The 16744-nt window shown below is 38.1% G+C and overlaps 1 protein-coding gene across 3 annotated transcripts in view; it reads right to left on the bottom strand.

Moving 5' to 3' along the window:
• The window catches only part of Plcb1 (phospholipase C beta 1), a 714003-nt gene that overhangs the window by 696362 nt on the left and 897 nt on the right, over positions 1–16744 (bottom strand). The gene's annotated exons all lie outside the window — the stretch shown is intronic.

A 16744-nucleotide genomic window follows, 5' to 3' on the forward strand; every position in this document is an offset into this window, starting at 1 on the left:
CTTGAAGTAACTTAGCACAGAAGGATGAACTCAACCCTCAGAGGGTCTATGTTTTATTTATTTTTTCTCACCATTAATATTAATGAGAGCTGTATTCCACAAGATGGCCATTTTAAAATCTTCAGATGAATCAGATTTCCTGAGCTGTTATTAAAGCAGGTTGCTGGGCCCTTTCCCCATTTTCCATTTACTATATTTTGGATGGAATCTGAGTGTCTCCACTTCTAATAAGCTAAAGTGATGCTGATGCTAGTGGTCCAGGGACCATACTTTGAGAACCGTTGATGTAGGCCTACGGTGGGTGAAACTTTGGGTCTGAAGTATAAAAATGTTAAGATTCAAGGATCTATTAGCTTAAAATGTAGGTAAATGAGTATCTTTTAAGTACACTGTCTCTCAGAATTGAACTCCTTTTTGCCTATTTAAAGCTATACGGTATTTCCCAATCAATGTCTGCCTTAGAAAAAGAATAGAATAAACACACCTGTCTTAAGTTAGTAATAGTGGATGATGTACAGTAATTTTACACTTACTATTTTTTGTCTGAAAGGAACTAATTTACCATCCCTATATCATCAATAGCAAAGACTCATATAATGATAAGAAGCTACTACTTACAATCTTCAAAAAGTCTTCAGGCCCATAAAGGACAGTCAAGAAACAAAGTAAAGGAATTTCTGAATTTCATACTTTTTAAGTTATTGATTTGATTTATTAACATATTTTAAAATAGTATTCTTATATTCCTGTAATAACTCCTACATGATTACAATTATTCTTCAAAAGTACTATTAATTTTAAATTGTAATTTCTGTAAGATATCACCTCTATGTGAAAACGTAAGGGTGACTACAGTGCTGTCCTAGAATTTTGTCGAAAAAAATCTTTATCAAAAGTTTAAATTTTGTTTTTTATTACTAATCTATTCAAGTTTCTCATTTTTTTAATATTTATTTTTCAGTTTTCGGTGGACACAACATCTTTGTTTGTATGTGGTGCTGAGGACCCAACCCGGGCCGCACGCATGCCAGGCTAGTGCGCTACCGCTTGAGCCACATCCCCAGCCCTCAAGTTTCCCATTTTATCCAGTTAATAGAGGTTTTTCTTTGTATAAGCAAAGAGAGGGAGGGAGGGAGGGAGGGAGGGAGGGAGGGAGGGAGAGAGAGAGAGAGAGAGAGAGAGAGAGAGAGAGAGAGAGAGAGAGAGAAAGTAAAGAATTTCCACAAAACCTTAACATCCAAAAAAATGACAAACATTTCAGCAAGAAAAATACTCATCAGGATCACATTAACATTACCAAAGCCTGTAGCTCTTTATTACAATAAAAATGTTCTTATCAATTAGCTGATATAAATCAATGATAAATCCTAAAGAAACTGAGAAAAACTACCAAAGGCATTAGTGACCCAAACTTCCCCCTAATACCAGCATATATTTTTTTGTTTTTTACAAAAATCCCTGATAGAATAACAATGGACCCATCCTTAACATTTGTTCTAGGTTAGTCACTGTGGTATGACCTTCCCATGGATTTTCTTTCTTTCCCATATTTTGTATTGGAGCATTATAGTTATACATAATGTTGGGATCTGTTTTTACGTATTCACACATGTACACAATATAATAGTGTGATTTAGCTGATATTGTGTACCACCTCAAGAATGGGAAGTTACACTCCATGTATGTGTAATATGTCAAAAGACAGTCTACTGTCATGTATATCTAAAAAGAACAGATAAAACAAAATTTTTAAAAAAGAATACACTCTGAAAGAACTTTGGATTCTGTCTGTGCGAAACAGTATAAATTCCATGAAGTCAATTGAAGAAAGAAGACTGTCTTACTGTCTCAACTGCTATTTACTGCAACTCCATGAATTTCAATAAACTCCATTTATTTATTTATATATAAACTTGTCTGATATCATTCCCCAGTATTTCCCCTTTCCCTTCCCTCTACTCTCCCCTGGTCCCTTTCCTCTACTCTACTATTTTCCAATATTCATGAGATCCCCCAATTTTCTTTTCCTTTTCCCTCTCTACCACCCCATGGATTTTCTCCTCTGTGTGTGTCTAGTCATGTGTCACATAACAATCTTGTCAGCAATGGACCTTGTATAATATGTAGGTCCTGTAAGATTATAATGAAGCTGGAAAAGTCTTATTCCTTAGTATTTTTACTGTACCTGTCTTATATTTAGGTGTGTCTAGACCCCAAAAATACTTGCCCTTGTTACAGTTGTCTATACTATTCATTACAGTAACATGCTGTACTGGTTTGTAGCCTAGGAACAAACCACTGCATGATGTGGCCTAGCTATGTACTAAGCTATACTGTCTGGGTTTGTGTAATACACCCTGTGTTGTTCTCACAACAACAAAATTTCTAAGGACATATTTCTCAAGAATAATGGATCCCCACCATTAAATACATGACTGTACGTATAATAACTGAAGAGGTAGTTCTTATAAGTCACATTTTACATATTAATAGGCCAAGGTTTGGGCTAAATAACTTGCTGAGGGAAACCTAGCTAAGCTACAATAGAAAGCAAACCTACAAATACATGCACTCCACCAATTCATCTCAACATATTGTCATTATTGCCACACCAAGGAGTCTTTTTAGATATATTTATTTTCCTGGTCCTCCCTCATGAAGTTTTAATATTACAGATATCCTAAATATCTGTTTATATGTTGCATGTATATCTGGGATTTATTTTAAAAAGGTGAGAAGATACTTTTTGTCCCCCAAGAACCATTTTCTTGGCCCCCTGTTATGATTTGGATGTGAGGTGTCCCCCAAAAGCTGACGTGTGAGACAATGCAAGAAAATTCAGAGGAGAAATGATTGGGTTGTAGCCTTAACTTAATCAATGACTTAATCCCTGATGGGATTAATTGAGTGGTATTTGGAGGCAGGTGGGATGTGGCTGGAGTAGATAGGGAATTGGGGTTTCGGCTTTGGGGTATATATTTGTATCTGGCGTATGGAGACCCTCTCTCTCTACACTTTCTGATCAGCATGAGAGCTGCTTCTCCCTGTCATTCACTTCCACTATGATGTTCTGCTTTACCCTGAGCCCCGAGGAATGAAGCCAGCCTTCTATGGACTAAGACCTCAAAACCATGAGCCCTCAAATAACTTTTCCTCCTTTAAAAATATTCTAGTCAGATCTTTTAGTCACAGCAGTAAAAAAGCTAACATTGCCTATCCCACTGGGAATATAGTCTCCAATGCAAAATCCATGTGACAACCCTGGAGAAACTGAGCACTTGAATTGTGGCTTCTGGAACTAAGATGTGTTGTAAGAGTTCAAAGAATGAGAATGAAAGGAAGAATTTAAAACACCTCATTAATAATTTTTTTATATTTTTTGCACATTAAAACATACACATTATTAAATAGAATAAATTATTAAAATTCATTCCACCTGTTTCTTTCTTACTGATTTAAGTGGCTACTAGAAAATATTTTTATATTATATATAAATCAAGCCAGTGCCCCACACATGCCTGACAAGCACTCTACCACTGAGCCACAACCTCAGCCCCTAGAAACTTTAAAAGTGTCCTATGTGGCTTGCATGATATTTCTATAAGGCAGTACACCTCCTTGCTGAGGACTCTCCTTAACATAGAAATCTTTCTCACTAAACAAACTTAGTTCTCCTCAGACAATTCCAACTAGATAGCTTTTTTCCTCCTCGTGTATACAGCTATCATCTAATTTTTAACATCTAAATATTACAAAATAAATCTAGTTACTTTAAGTTTCAATTCTTCAAACATCTAATAACAGTTATCATGTTACTGCCATCTGAGACACACTTTACCAGGCAGAGGAATGCTAAGAATTGAATTGTTCACCTCCTCCCCCACCAAATCACATGTCCAGATGTTATAACTTCAAAGTGTGACTGTACTAATTTGAAGATAAGGTGTTATGGTTTGGATATGAGGCATCCCCAAAAGCTCCTGTGTTTCCACAGGGATATTCAAAGGTTAAATTATGGAATCCTTGATTTTATTTTTATTTTCTTGGTGAAACCCATACATTGATTAGTTAAGAAGCACATGTGTCTCTGTGTTCTCTTGTAATCATATAAAGACACAAGAATCACTGTAAAGTCAGAACTGTGGTCAAGGATGGCCAAGAGTCCTCTGACAGTGGCACTAAGGAATGCACTGTGGGTTTTGGACTGATTCTCAGATCACTCTTACTTGGAATGGATGGACTCTGTGGTAATTGTAGGCAGGTGGGGCTCAGCAGGAGGAGGTGAGTCACTGGGATGTATCTTAGAAGGGTACTCCTGAGACCTCTGAAACTCTAATAAACTAAAATAAAGAAGAGGGAGAAGTCAGCCATCTACAAAGCAAGAAGAGAACCCTGGAACAGATGCTTCCTTCATGGCTCTCAGAAGAAAGTAACCCTGCTGACACCTTGATCTTGGACTCTGGACTCCAGAACTATGGGAAAATAAATTCCTATCATGCGAGCCACCCAGTCCGTTATGGCAGTCCTAATAAACTGATACAAAATATAGCCCTAGACCTCAAATCTAATGTCAAGGATCAGTCCCGGACCCACAGTGCATTCCTTAGCACCACTGTCAGAGGTCTGTTGACCAAGGTCAACCACAATTCCGAATTCCCAGCAATGTTTATGTGTTTATGCTATTAAAAGAGAACTTACATAAATAGACATGTGTTTCTAAGCTAATCAATATTACAGATTTAACAAGGAAAATAAAAATCTTGGGATTGCCCAAAATTTATATTAGAAAGCATTAAGGAAAATATGGCAATAGATACACCAGAGGAAAATGCTATCTAAGGAAGAAGTCTAAGGGTAACTGAATATCAAAGTGGATGTCCATCAAACATAAGCCATAAGGCACTGACTATGAAATAACAACACAATGAGGACTGTCTTAGATATGAAACTAGAGTGCTAAGTTAGGATCAGCGAAGTGAAATTTCCATATGCATCAACATTGATGAGCATTTTCCTCTAGGGGTGTGTCTAGTCTGAAATTTCCTAAAATAAAACAAAGGAGGCAAGAAATTCCAAAGTAGAGGATGTAAAACATTGTAAAGAAGTATAATTAAGATTGTGGAATGTGATGGACATTATTATCCAAAGTACCTGTACAAAGACACAAATTGGGGTGAATATACTTTGTATACAACCAGAGGCATGAAAAATTGTGCTTTATATGTATAATAAGAATTGTAATGCATTCTGCTATCATATATATATATATATATATATATATATATATATATATATATATATATATATATATAAAATCCCCCACCAAAAAAAGTTGCTTGTCTTTTACTGAAAAGGATAAAAATCCTTTTAAAAGAATATGGGGAAAAGTTGGAAGTATGCTTCTTCCAGTGCCAGGCCAGATCTACCAGATGCCAAACCAGGGAACAAAGTGAAATTCCTGATCCCCCATCAGTCAAGCTTCTCATTGCCTCATGAGTTCCTGGATGACAAAACTGGTCATTTCAGTGAGATATAGCTTTGGTGGATATAAAGTGACATCTCATTGTGGTCATAATTTGCATTCATCTGGTGACTAATGATGTTAAACATCTTTTCATGTACTTACTGGCCCTGTGTGCATGTGTGTGTGTGTTTGTGGGTCTCTGTGTAAGTACAAGATAGTGAGAATGAGAAGTAGCCTGATATTTAAAAATCAGTTGATAGTATATCATATCATTTTATTACTAGGAGCAATTTTGCACCTTGGGGAACTTGGCAATGTTTAGAGGCAATTTTGATTGTCACAACTGGGGGTTTTACTGCTGGCATCTTGTGAGTAGAAGCCAAGGATGTCGCTAAACATCCCATAATACACAAGTTAGAACAACACAACAAAGAATTGTCTGGCTCCAAATGTCAGTAGTGTCAAAACTGAGAAACCACAAGTTTAATGGTCTCCTGTTAATGTTATGATAAGTCCAAAAATCTTCTAGGACTGAGGCAGTACACAGGCACTCTCTTGCTATCCACATAGCATTACTTGAGCTGCATGCCCCATTTGCTTATCCTGCTTTTGCCTTCAAAGTCCTCTGCTCCTTGACTGCTTGGAATGTTCCCTCAGCGGGACACATTTCTCTTATATTGGCCCAAGTCCTACTTACAAGTCAGGTCTTTTCATAAATAGAATTTCTCCTAGGAAACTTTCCATGGTTCTTATAATCACTTGCACTCTTTTTTATTTTATTTTTTTCTGTAGCACTTATCACAATTACAATAAAATATTTATACCTCTATTTGTCTACCATCTATCTCCCTTGGTGAAAGAAAAACTCTATGAGCACAAGAACCAAACCATTTATCATCATAAGTCCATAACACTACCATAATATCTCATAAGAGGTATCAATAAATTTATAAGGTATGAATACTGAATGGGTGAATGGATGAGTGGAAGAGTACTGCCAAAAAAGAAGCTAGGTGGACTATGAAAAATATCAGTCGCCATTGGCACCTAGCAAGTTATTTCATGGAATGGCAAGAGAAATTTTGAAGGCATTGTAAGAAATGGCAAGAGCAATTTGAAAGCAGTGGTGAGAGGAAAATAATGCTTGGAGGGGTAAAAAGTGGGTAGCAAAGAAAGTGAGACAATGAATAGAAATTACCCTTTCCTTGTAGAGGGAAAGAGAAGAGAGAGAGGGCAGTAAGTAAAGGAGGAAGAAGGGCTGGGGAGCATTGTGATAGATTTATGTTGGGGCTTTTATGAATAATGATCTCACTATAATTTGAGTCTTAAAAGTTTCCCAAAGACCCATGTGTTAAAGGTTTGATCCCTAGAGTGACTCTGTTGGGAGATGAAGCCTTCAGAAGGTGAAGCTTACTGGAAGGTCATTTGGTCACTGGGGATATACTCCCAAAGGGGACTGTGGGACCCCATTCCCTTCTCTTCTTTCCTTTCCTGGTCAGGAGCTCTGCCACATGCTCCTGCCATGATGTAGTGTTCATCCTACACAATAGGGCCAATCAATGATGGATTGAAACTTCCAAAACTGTGAGTCTAGATAAATCTTTTTATAAATTGGTTATCTCAGATGTTTGTCATAGTAGAGGGAAGTAGACTAATGCAGGCATATTGCTATGTTCTCTGCAGAGTGCCAACAGAGGGAAAACTTAAGTACTGTCAAAAGAGAGGGAGGTAATGGTGGAGAATAATAAAGCCAGGATTCAGAGATGCCAGAAAGGATGGGCTCCAAGCATAAATAAATACGGTAAAATGCTCTCTCAGGAAAAGGGCAGGTGGAAGGATAGAGTGGGCCAAGTACAATGAACAAGGGCTGGGGGTGGGAGGAAGTTAAATGTTGTTCCACTGGCTTCCATTGCTTCTGTACAGAGGGAAAACCACAGTGGAAAATTTATTATAAGTAAAGTTGTAAAACTATAGGCCTTTCCTTGCTAATTTTCTCATTTTATCAATAAGAGTGATCCATTCATTTTTTCTTTTTGTGAATCATTATTGTGATAGAATGTTCTCCTTCTGGTCAACCTTTGGATGTCGCTCTCAACAATTCTGAATTTCTTGAAGGACAATTTTCATCGAATGTATGTATGAACATCTTTTTTTTAAAGAAAAATGGAGTCACTGGTAAGAGTTACAAGAAATGTAAATACACAAAGCCCCATAATTTTCAATCAATATAGAATCATCATTGAGTACACATTCAACCTTAAGCTGTATTTAGGCCTTAAATGAAATCAGCACTGTGACAACAGTTAACTTTGTGTTGCCGATGAACATTTTGTTTCTCAAAGACACACAGAGAAACTCTATTTAAGAAGCCCATAGAGTCCCTCAGGATTCTGGGAGATTTCATTTGGAATAGAAAGTATGCTTTACAACCAAAATCACATGACACAGCAAAGGTCATGAAGGTTTCCTGTCAATATGCCCATCCTCCAGGTCTCCCTCAAGGCTGCGTGCCTCCCTATGTGCACCCACTATGAGCCAGACACACCAAACCATTTTTCATTCATTCCACTAACAAGAGGGAATACCAGCACCCACCAAGTGCCAGACCTGTGGTTCCCCTGGGGAAAGCCAATAAATAATACAACGCTAGAGCCTCCCTGGAGACCTGGAATAGGTGTAATGCAGACAAGGCATACTCACTCCCTGCACTGGCAATCTAGATCTGGTCTCTGAGTTATCTCAGATAACTCTTTTATCTTCTCCAAGATGAACATTACATTGTGTTCCAAGTCACTCTGCACCTTGCCTGGGAGCAAGCGACTGATCCTCTGTACTTCCTTTGGTCTACCATCTTCCATGATCCACGATTTCCATAAGAAGCCATGGGACCAACCTTAATAACAACCCAACAAAAAGAATATTTCCACGTATGTTGGGAAGTGTATAAAGTGTTGCAGCATATGCAATAAATGTCACTTATTTAGCAATGAACAAAAATGAACTTTGTTTTAACACCATTCTCCAACATTCCATAGGAATGTTTTCACACCGACTGATGGATATAGAACACCTGTAAAGACTCTAGATCATGCACTGGTCTCTGTATTTCAAAGCAGCGATGAAGTTTTCCCACATTCCTAAATCCTGCATAGTGTACACAAAAATTGACTTTGTGTATATATGCCATGCAAAGAGCTACTTGAAAGCACTAGCCAAAAGAGGTGTGTACATAGCCATTAAGCTTCATTTGTATAAATCTTAAAATCAGGGATATTTTTTAGAAAAGTCAATGAATCTTTCAACTTGCATTCATTTGAACTCTTTTAAAAATGTTCTGTTACCAAAAGGATCCTGTTTTGGGACATCATGGTAGATAGTAAAGGGTCTTGAATTTAACTCTAAGATCTATTTTTAAATTTTGATTCTGACTCTGATAATTTTGTGTCCTGAAGCAAGTCATAGCTCACTGTGTCAAATGGTAGCAACAATTGCTTTTTCCCACCACCCAAGGTAGGTTCCATGACTAAATGGAGTGAATGTTAATAAAAACTAGTTTTTTACAAGGATAAGTGTCTGCCACAAAGACTCATCCTGGATACTGAATTCTAGAGCCAACATTATAGCAAAACTCCAAATGTAGTATTGTGGGAGAGATTATATAGGTTGTTTAGATGATTACTACCATGCAAAGACTAAAAGTCATGAAGTCCTAGAGCCATAAAAGGCCATATCCAGCACACTGTAGATGCAGGAAGCAGAAAACTTTCTTGAATTTTGAACATAAAGGAAATTAAAACAATCAATGAAGCAATTGATCAAATCATGGGAAGGTTCTAGAAATGGGCTTCAGGTTGGGTCTCCATGAATGACCTCAGAACACCACAGCTCTGACCTTTGAGGACAGCTCTTGCCTCCACCACATTCAGGAATGTGAGAAATCAAGAAAGAACTATGAGGGTCCAAAAGAATCACAGGAAGAGTAACCTGAAAATAGGGAGTAGCCACTGTCACAGGAGGCTCTTGGAAGCAATGGAGATGTACTACAGAAGATGCTACTTCTTCAGTCTCTCATATATCTGCAGAAACAACCCAAAAGATGGAGGAGAGTGGCCTATTTCACATTTCTGCCCTCCAAATTTTATGCCCAGGCATCCATTTGGTAGAATTTAATTTGCAGGTAGAATATTAGCCTCAAGGGATTCTGATAAATGTAGCTTAAGATGTCTAGGCTTTGTTTTTAAAAATAGGCCTGAGATGTAGGAATACATGCAAAGATTCAACCACATTCAACACAGCACACCCAAGATCATGATTGATTGATCATGATCAAGCTTCCTTAAATTTTTTTTCAATCTTGTGGACTTATTCTACGGGCTTCCAACCAACTCCCTTTTAAATTCATGTGGCTTTTTTTTTTTTTTTTTTTTTTTAGTATTGGGAATTGAACCTAGGGAGCTTCACCACTGAACAATATCTCCTATTTTTTTTTTTGTAGTTGTAGATGGACAGCATGCCTTTATTTGTTTACTTTTATGTGGTGTTAAGGATCTAACTCAGTGCCTCACATGTGCTAGCTAAGCACTCTGCCACTTAGCTACAGCTACAGCCCCACCCCAAGTCCTTTTTATTGTTTACTTTGAGAAAAAGAATTGCCAAGTCATTGAGGGTCTCACTAAGTTTCTGAGTCTGGCCTCAAACCTGTGATCCTCTGGCTTCAGCCTCCCAAGTGGTTAGAATTACGGGCATGTACCAGCACTCCCAGTTCATATGACCTCTTTTATGAAATGAATCAAAACTAAATTTCTAATACCTAATTTCATAGACAAGTTCCAAAGAAAATTTGATTTTTAATGGCATAATAATATCTTAATCTTCTAGGTATCAGTGCTGTGTATTGACAGAGAACATGACTCGTTCAGGTAAAAATGCTTCCTTTGCTAACTAATCCCTTTTTCCACAAACTTCTTATAAAACTTCAGTGCAATAAAAAGAAACAAAACACTGAACTAAAAAAGCCCTCAAAATGAAAAGCAGATGCAGGATGTTTTTAATTCTGCTTTGGTACTACATACCTTTCTTTTTTTTTCTCATTTTATATGTTAGTCTACTTCCCAATATATAATAATTTAGTTTCTTGATACCTACATAGATTTAGTCAATATTAATTAACATATATACCTAAACATTCTTTCCAGAGTACAAATGAAATTAAAAATTTCTAAAATTGAAATTAACACATAACAAAAAAAATCAAATTTCAAACCTTAAAAGAGATCAGAGGGGAATCAGAGTCTTAAAGAGCCTAACCATCCTTTATATGCTACTTGAGTTAGATTTCTACAAAAATTGATGGCTACTTTAGGATCATGTGCGTAAATAACCCAGAAATACGTCTCTAGTTCCTTGCCTACTGAGACAGGGGCACATGGGTCTGATTAGGAGATCAGACATGGAATAGACTGAGCAAGGATTAGGTGAAATAGACTGTGAGCTCTGTCTGAGCATATGGAATTTATGATTGGATCTGAAAGGCTGCATGAACCTAACAGAAGGTCAGGTAACAGGAAAACTAACGTTTTCAGTTACCAAGGATTTGTTATTTAAGTGGAGACCCACAGCGTTAGTTAACAATTCACAATCAATCCCATTCCATTTCTGCTGGTACTTATTGCTCATGATAACAGGAAACAATTCTGATAAGGAAGCATTTAACCACAGGTTACCAAGTTCACTGTCAAAAAAAGCAAAATGTTCTTGTTCCATTTAAATATCACTGCAGGTAAATATAATTTGAAGCTATTTATTGATAGGCTAAAATTTCAAGGGACACATTCAAGATATGCTAATAGCCAGAGCAAATTACCTTAATGCACCATAGGTTGGCAACGTCTACATCAGGTGTTTGGGAGCTGGATGGGATGTTGTTAGTACAACATTGTAAGTACACAGGATGCCATTATTGAATTTTGTTTTACATTAAAATGATTAATTTTGTGTTAGGAGAATTTCACTTCAGTTTTTAAAATGTAAAAATAAAAGTATTTAAACTGACTTTTTTATAAAAAGGGCTAGAGACACAGCTCGGGGTAGAACATGTGCTTATGTGCTGAACATGGACAAGGCTCTGGCTTAAATCCCCAGCACCCAAAAAGAGAAAGAAAAAAAACTCCATGGGAGAAAAGTATACTCAGGCAGTGGCACTGTACAAATCTGCGAATCTGTTGTACCCTGCCAATAACGGCCTGCAGGCATAACGATTCCTTGCTAAATCACTAGAGCTTTGCTTAACCATTTCCTCCTTTGGGGCATTGACTGCACCTGCTACACTTCTCAGACTTCACCTTAGCACAGATAAGAAGGACCTAATCAAGGGCCATCTAAATCAAAAACAAGTCACTTCTGTTGTTAGTGATCAAGAGGGTTAATTCAGCAATAATAAAAATGAAGAGATTTGGTTTAGCTTTCATTCAATATAAAAATAGGCCTATTAGAGGCAAAACAGGTCTAAATAGGCAAAACAGATGTTAGTGTTAGCAATCAGGATAAAGGTGACCCCGGGAGAGGGGCAGGGGCTAGAAAAGAGCCCTAGGTGACTTCTGGTTTCTTGATCTTGTGTTGATGAAGCAGAATGCTCACTTTGTGAAAACCAATCCAGCGGGACACACAGCTGGTGCCTTTGGCTGTATACATGTTACACTCTGATAAAAGGCTTAACACACCTTTATTGACTCAGAGAAAGTTATATTTTTACATTTAGATCATAGTAATTACTGTCAATGAGAAATTCCCAAAACTCTTTGAACATGGACATATGTGGCTCTCTAGAAGGCACCTGCTTAACTTCCAGTCAAACTGCTCCTCTGTGGGTACCCCAATCTGCATCCACCCACTTCCAACTCAGCTGTCCGTTCCCTATTTCCCATAACCTTTCCAAAGGGAATGCTGTGGAATTCCAACCTCAGGAACCCTTCCCCTCTGCTCCCTCCTTAGTCTTCAGTCATTGTCATCTTATCTTGTAATCGTTTTAGAAACCAGAACAGCAGATTCCATATAATGTAAAAGTTCTAACTAAGCTTTTGTGTAGAATGCTGCCTTTGTCAATTTTTCTGTTTTAATTAGGGGTAGGGAGTTCTTGTTTCAAACAAGCAGTGCATTAATGGAAATCCAAACCTCTGAGCTTCTTCAAACTTTTTCTCAAACAACTTAGTCTAGCAATTATGACGTTTGAGTGTTAGATAATCCTTGAGAAACAGGAAATATGATGTAAGGTTATATATAGGTTAAGTATGTGGGGGGGGGTACATTTATATATAAAGAGAGAGAGATACAGAGATACATAATTTAAGTAGGAATAAAACTTCTAAATAATTTGTAAACCGACTTGCTTAAAAAAGAGTGGGTCCTCCTTTGAATTATGTAGATTCATTTTCCATGACCCATCTGAAATTTCTAAAGGAGGTTAAAAAAACTGATTGGTTTTCTCTAAATTATAACCTATACAAATCAAAATACAAATTAAAGGGAATAAAAGAAAGGTCTGGATCTTCCCATGAATATATTAAAAGCACCTGACACTGACTTGACAAAAATTCATGATTCTCTTACTATTAGGAGACAATAACTTTTTTAAAGAACATTTTATTGAGGGTTTCCTGTGTGTCAGGCCATACACAAAGTGACATACATGCTTTCACTGCTGAAGCCTTAACAACTGTTTGGGGAGGAGGGAAATACTGCAATCTACACATTACAGTTGAGGAAACTGAGGTGGGGATGTATGAAGCAACCTGCCCATAAGGAGAGTCAAATTTGGAAAGTAAGAATGAAGAAGAGAAAGAACAAACAAATGAAAACCTTTCTCTACAGGGTATGAGACAAAGAGACAGGGTCCTGGCCATGGGAAACAGGGACAAATCAAGGTTGGCAGGGGTCCTTTCCCTTTTCTTCTAAATCCTGTCCAATAATCCAGAGTAAAGCCAAGGTCCAGGAGAGAAAAGGGCCAGTCTCACTACCTCCCAGGTCTCTACTCGAGTTGGAAAAAGTAACTCTCCTTCCACTATCTCATTAGCATTTTTCCATAAAGTGCACAGTCCTTTATATCCACTTCCAACCACCAAAGCCCAATAATATAAAAACATAAAATTAAAGCAAGGACATAAAGTTTCTTCCTTTAATATCATTAGTGAAACAGGTAGCTGTGATAAGTTGATTCTTTATCTGCTTGCCAAGTTCAGGACAGACTTAGTTCCCAAGTCTTCCAGATGGTTCAGATGTATCTTCAAGTGTGAGAAGTGTTGCTTTCTCCTATTGGTTTCTCCCAACTTCTATATGAAACTGGTAGGAAAGGCACCATTAACACTGGTTTGCTTAAGAAGCATCAAAGGTTCAAATGTTGACACCATTTACATTACTAGTTTTAAAATTCTGAAACATTCCAAATTCCCCACCCACCTACCCCAAACCCTAGGAAGACCAGACCTTGCCAGGATTAGGCAGTAAAAGGGTCAATGCCTGCCTAGTACAACAGGGCTCTGGCTCCTGCTCTTAGCCACCTGCTGTTGTGACTGGTCAGTGCCAGTGTGAAAGCTTTCACTCACACCCTGAGAGCATCCACAACCTCACCAGGATTTTGGTAGGGAGCCAAAACATTGTGTATGGCATGGCACTCTCTGGGGGACATCTCCCACTCTTTATGGTGGTCAGAACCAGCGGATATGATGCTTTCACTTAAGGAATAAGAAGTAATCTCTAAGCAATTCTAAATAACTCCAAACACATCATTTTTAAATGTCCTTTTATGTGTGATGCTTTGTATCGGTATACCGAGAATCTGTTTTATGAGTAAGCTAACCCTTCCTTTTATAGAAAAGAAAGAAGGATTCTCCATTTTTTAAGTGATAACAAGTAAATGAAAGATTATTAAGTTGTTTAACTATTGAATGAATTTCTCAATACACACAGAAATAAAATTAAATCCACAAGCCAACCAAAACTGACGCAGGCCAAGGAGACTGTGCTACGTCTGTCATACTTTCCAAATTCATTCACAAACCTTATCCCAGTGGTTTTCACAGTGTGGTTTCCCACACCAGCAGCATTAGCATCACCCAAGACCCTTGGAGAAAGGTAGATTTTTAAGCCCAGCCCACACCTGAATCAGAAACAGAGGGTGAGACCCAGCAATCTGAGCATTACCAAGTCTCCCAGATGGTTCAGATGTATGCTCAGTGTGAGAAGTGTTGCTTTCTCCTATTGGTTTCTCCCAACTAGTACCTGAAACTGGTAGGAACAGCACCATTACCTCAGATTTGCTTAAGAAGCAACAAGGGTTCAGAGAGGATGAGCGATTTACCTTAAGTTACACAGCAGACTGACAAGAGAACCAGGAGGTAAACCCAGGACTTTGACTCGAGATTTAGTTCTCTTTTGTCTTCAATGCACAATCTCATGAAGATGCAATAAGAATAGCCAGAGAGACTAAACTGGTTTGATTCTAAAAGACCAAATATGAACTGCAGAGAGTTGAGCAGAAGATACCACAGAAGGATAAAGGCAATCTTAAGAAAGTCTGGGTCCCTCTTAGTCCTCAGGTCATGGAGACTAAGGGAATCAAAGCACCTACAGAATAATTTATCACAGTAAATAGAACTTTTCTCCTGGGTGCACTCTAGATTTCCTCTTTAAAAAGACCTGGGATTCTACTGGCTCTCTCCTTAGTATCTACCTCCTTCCTATAGTTCCCCCAGAAACACTGCTGCAAGGCTTGGCGAGCTTTCTTTCACCTTTCCCTTTATCCAGTAGTGTTTTCACTAGTGATTCCTCCGACAGTCTCAATGCATCACTCTCTTTCTCAATTTTTTAAATCATTTTTGTCTTTTCTACCTAGTATGTAAGGTGCCTTAATTGCCAGAATTTTGTCTAATCTCTTCACCACCCCAGAAATGAAGTCCAAGGCTGGCAACGAATATTTGTTACATAAATGCATATATTACAAATAATCCACCTGGATATTTCAAAATGTATTTTCATGAAGACTTCATCGTTGAAGCAGCATTGGTTATTTTTCTCCCAAACTGGAAATTATGGAGAATTACTTAAAATATAGCTTAAAGTCAAAACTGTAAAGAAATCCAGAGCTTATGCCCAAACTCCCAGTTTTATTCTTGAAAAATACTCCTCCCTTCTTCTCTGCCTGTCCCTCTCTTTCTCAGTAAATCATCACATTAGCTCTCCTTGTAAGGATCTCAAGAGGGGCAGGACTATTTTATTTGTAGAATTGCATTTTCTTTTATTTCCCCGTGACACAAAGCATTTAACCTGTGTCTGAATTTATTGTTTAGATTCTATTCTTTTACAAAAATATCTGGTACAATTAAACTGGAACAGAAAAGAGAAAAGTCTAACGTCCATGGTAAAAGATGCATGTTTACATCCTTGCCTACAGCATTTAATAATTGGCACAAGCTTTCAAGGAAGCTGTGGCTCATACTGCAAGTTCCGTTTGCGCTTCCAACTGGACAAAATATAGACACAGACGCACTCAGCTAAGTAATTGGATTCGCTACCTGGAATATTTAAATTGTTTTCAGACACTGGAAATTGGCTTAAGAAGATTAAAGAAAAATACCCTGGAGGATAAGAGGCTATAATTTACTAGGTGGAAAATCTTTTCAGCAAGAACCATGCCTCATTCTCCTATAATTCTTTCTGATTAAGAGATGTATTAGTCATTTGGACCTAAATTTCCTTAGATCCTGACAGCTGGAGTTTATTTCAGCGGTTGTTCTTATCAAACCCTTTGAATGACACCCAGGACAAAAATTGATACTATAATGTGCAACTTCAATCACATGTTTTCAGCTGGATTTGTTCATTTAAATATTTTGAAAGTCACTGTGGTGGAAGGAAGAGAGGTCATTTTAAGTCCTGGGGTCTGACTACATGTGAAGTCCAGGAGACCCCGGGGACTGGGGTAGGGTGTACCCATCCTGGCAAAAGATACAGGTAATACTTATGGAACATCTTGACGTGTCTGCTTCAAACTGAAGACTCCAGCCAGGTCATTTCTCAAAAATTAGCCCTCCCTACCCGCCTGCAGGCCCACTAAGCCCTCCTCAACCCTTAAAGGCACCCTACTGCTCATTAGCCCTTCCCAGGTGTGTCCTCCTCCGCCCTTCGCAGGGGCCCTTACTCCGGAGCCAGGCGCTAAAGTTTGGCATCAACGACCACCTGTCGGCTGGACCGATGTGTCCTCTGCCGCGTGTCTCTCAGAAAAGCGCT

The sequence above is a fragment of the Marmota flaviventris genome, chromosome 2 (genome assembly GCF_047511675.1).
Source record: "Marmota flaviventris isolate mMarFla1 chromosome 2, mMarFla1.hap1, whole genome shotgun sequence".
Lineage (NCBI taxonomy): Eukaryota > Metazoa > Chordata > Mammalia > Rodentia > Sciuridae > Marmota > Marmota flaviventris.